Source organism: Thalia democratica, chromosome 6 (genome assembly GCF_965202585.1).
Source record: "Thalia democratica chromosome 6, ktThaDemo2.hap1.1, whole genome shotgun sequence".
NCBI lineage: Eukaryota > Metazoa > Chordata > Thaliacea > Salpida > Salpidae > Thalia > Thalia democratica.
In genome coordinates, this window is record NC_139170.1 from 52,975,157 (window position 1) to 52,979,311 (window position 4,155).

Consider the following 4,155-nt stretch of genomic DNA (forward strand, 5'->3'; position numbering starts at 1 on the left):
TGAATTTCAAGTAACAAAAACTAGAATAAACTATTTAAAAAATTCAAATCCAAAGTTTTGCAATAATTACTAAGCCGAGTTTTACAAATCATCTGAAAAATTTTCAAACTTATCAAAATTGTTAAAAATATTAAACTACATAGTTGAGTCTATAACAGCACTCTATAAAGTAATTTAAAATTTTAAATCTGAATAAGCAAAGCTTTAAAAACAATTTTTTTTTTGTGGTAAAAACTTAGTTTTTTATGGTATAATCAATAAAATTTTAATAGAAAACTCTTTATAGTGAAAGAAATTTAAAGTTTTTTATTTATAAATGATTATTTCTGTTATAAACCCAAAACACATTTCTATTGAAGAGATCTTTTTAAAAGACGAAAAAAAAATATGCTAACTCTTTTTTAAAATATCATTTTAATTTGAGTGGTCTGAACTTGAATTACCAGTTACTGTAAAAAACATATTCAACATTATACTTAAAGACTGCTGTTTAAAAGTAGTTGTATACAAAACTTTAAGCTTGTTTAAAAAGAAATTCTGAAATTAATTTAAGCTTGTTAAAAGCAAAAAAAAAAGTTCTTTTACAAAATTTTTTATAAAGTACAAATTATTCAAACTTAATTTCATTAACAATCTTGATGACAAAAATGTCTTCAGATTATTGAAAAAAATACTAAAACTATCCTGAGTTAAAAAGAAAATCCTGAGTCAACCGAAGTTCAAATAAAACTTAGAATATCTTAGATAAAAAAAAAAGCTCTGATGTATCCTGAGTGTGTTGTGAACCTGAATTTTTCCTTAAATTTGATTAAAATAAAGCTTTAAAATTTTTTTATTTGTAAAATTCAAAATAACTTTTAGGTAATACACAAAAAAAGTCTTACTTGTTCAAATAAATCACCAACTTTTGAACTGATTAAAACTGACAGTATGCCATATTTGAATAATAATTGTCTAAGTTAAAAAACTTTCTAGCCGTAATAAAAATTTAATAACATCTTTAAAATTTTTAACTCTGTTGAGGCCTGTAAGTTTGTAAATTTAATGATATTTCATTTTTGGTTAGTTTTATATTACCTATAAAGAAAAACAAAATCTAACTGGTTTAGAAGCTTATTAGAATAACCATAGACAGGGTTGTCAAAGGACTTTTGTATATTTCTTCTAGGCTTAAATTTTTTTTTGATTTATTAACAGTATTAAATCAAACTTAAGATTAAAAAAGTTCTTGAGAAACTAGTTTTAGGTTTTAAAAAGTTTTATTTTAACAACTGTCAAATTTCAGGGTTTTTAGTCTAAATTATTAGGCTCTAAGTTTTTCCAGGAGTTTAGGTTTGCTGGCAACCAGGAACATTAGAAAAAAATTTAAAGCAATGTATAATATGTTTTCAAATAAAAATAAATTATTAATACAATATTTTTTTATCCTATATATAGATTGCTACACCTAGGTAAAATTGTGTTACTTCACATGTAGAAGAAGTTTAAAACTACAGGTGTATACAGGGTTTTAATAGTTTTAAAGAAATTTTATGTTCTTTACAAATGTTCTTCAATTGAAAATTGTTCAAGGTTTTTTTGCACAAAATTTAAAATTCCAGATTTTCTATGATTTCAGGTTTTTTTGCAACCCTGTATAGATATAAGAAGTTATATGAAAAATAAATAAATTAACTAACTGCAAAAACAAAACTAAAATGAAAAAAGCAAAACATGACAAAAAGGGATCAGTGCAATGATTCTTGATTATATTTAAACAAATTATGTTAACTGAAAACAAAATAAACTTAGAAAACATACTTTTTTTTTTGTAAAAATATTTACAATAAATTTTGTTTTTATTAAATTTTTCAAATTTTTTTTAAATAAACTTATAAAAATCTATTTTCAGTAAAAAGTTAAATTAATAAAAAAATATAAGCTGGTGCAAAAGTAGTAGATGTAGTAATTAGTATTAAGATACTAAAAGATAAAACAGGTAAAGAAATTATTTTATTGGATTTTGTTTACATAAAATACTAATATTTAAAGCAATCTGTAAGATTAAACACCTTTATTTATAGTTAAGAAAAATTAAAATTGAGATATTCAAAATGTACTATATTCTTTAAGTGTTCATTAAAAAAAAAAACTATTCAGTAGTAGTAAAAATGAATAAAACTAAATGATATATATATAATATTTAAAATACTCAATACATTTTTATCAACCTTAAACATTTTATACTGTAGTTGTTGATTATAATACTTAAACATATTAAAAAGTGGTGTGATTAAACATTTATACATATCAAGCAAAAATCAAGCATATTCAAAAACTTTAGTATATGTCCATGAACTAATCATTAACAATGATATTTTAAATTTTTGATTTGATAGCTGTCCAATTTCTTATTTAAAAAAGGCAGACTAGCTTTAAACCGTTCATTATAAATAATTTTTGCTAAGCATAATTAAATTTTAATAAAATGGAATTTGACAAAATGGACTAAAACGGGTTCTAAACTTTTTCAACAAAAATAAGCAGTTAAGCTGTTTAAAAAACAAAGTAAGTAAAAATATATGCTATATTTTTATAACAAGGCTTATTCTAGTAAACTTAAAAAAAAAAAAATTAAATCATCATACCATTCATACTAAGTTAAAATAAGAAAAAAAAAATCGGATTTTTTATGCCTTCTAAAGTACCAGAATAAGTTGAATCCTAAATAATAAACAAAAATCTGTTTGTATATACTTTAAATGTTATGCTTGAGTAATTTTTAGCTTTTTGCTCAAGGAAAATCTGGGAACTGTTCTATTTTTTAACAGAAGACTTATTTAAATATGTAAAACTCATTGAACTATTTAAAAAATAACATTTTTTAAAACTATAGTATCCAATTAAATAAGAAAAAAACAAATACCTTTTCTAGTTAGTATTTACTTTTAAATAAAAATTCTAAAACATATTACTTATTAATAAGTTTTGATTTTTGTTATATCGTGTTGCTAAAGTTTTGACAAACTAAGTTTTAAAGAAGCACTTAAACTAAAAAAAACATACATTTCAACTATGAAACTGATCTCTTTTTGCAAACATTTTATCAAAACTATTGTTGCAATGTATGAAACTTAGTTGATTTCTTAACAGCTAAAAAAGTTTCTCCTTATCATAAAAATGTCGTTTTGAGAATAAATATAGGTTTCTTTTTACACATTTTATTTATGTTGAGTTGCAAAATATTTTTTAATAAGGCTTCTGCAGTTTGTTTCAGTTATATGATATTTTAATTAAAAACAACTTTTAAAATTACCTTAAACCTGCTTTTTTGCTCTATTTTATTTTTCTCTTCATCAGCAACTCCAGAATATACAGTTTTAGTTTTAAATTATGACCTCATTGCCCCTATGGCTCTTTTACCGCTCATACCCCCTGAATATCTGTCATGGCTCCAACGGGGGCCGCATAGTCCACTTTGGAAAATCTTGCTTATAGTAAGGATTTTCAAAACTAGTTAAAACATTGAACAAGAAATTGATGTGACGATTGCCAACCGTAAAACCATTTTTTAGTTGAAGAGTCGAAAGTTAATTTTTCGAGTTTACACATTTTAAATTGTTGTTTTCTTTAGTATAACTATTAAAAAAAAGCCTATATTTAAAATTTTTTCCAACTGTAAAAAAATTAACAGCAGAAAACTTAAAGGTTACATTTTAGTGTTAATAACTTTTATTTTTGAGAAAAAATTAGAGTACAGCCTAAATAGATTTTTTATCAAATCAGCTGAAACGCAAGAAGTTGTTGTGACGATTGCCAACCGTAAAACAATTTTTAGCTGTAGGTCTACGGCCAAACTTGGCGTAATAAAGTTTAAAGTGTAGTTTTTTAAGAAAAAAAAAGTAAAATAGCCTATATATAGCGGGGACTTTCGTAATCAGCTAAAACTTTACACTTGAAGTTGTTGCGACAGTTTTCAACAGTAAAAATATTTTTAGTTAAAAAACTTGGGGTCACAATAATCTGGTTTTTACAGTATAAGTAGTTGTTTTCTTGAAAAAAATCATAAAATAGCCTACTTATAGAGGTTTTTCAAAATCATTGAAACTTTAGCAAAAGCAGTTTTTGTTACGAATATTAACTGTAAAACAAACTTAGTTGAAAAAATCAAGTTTA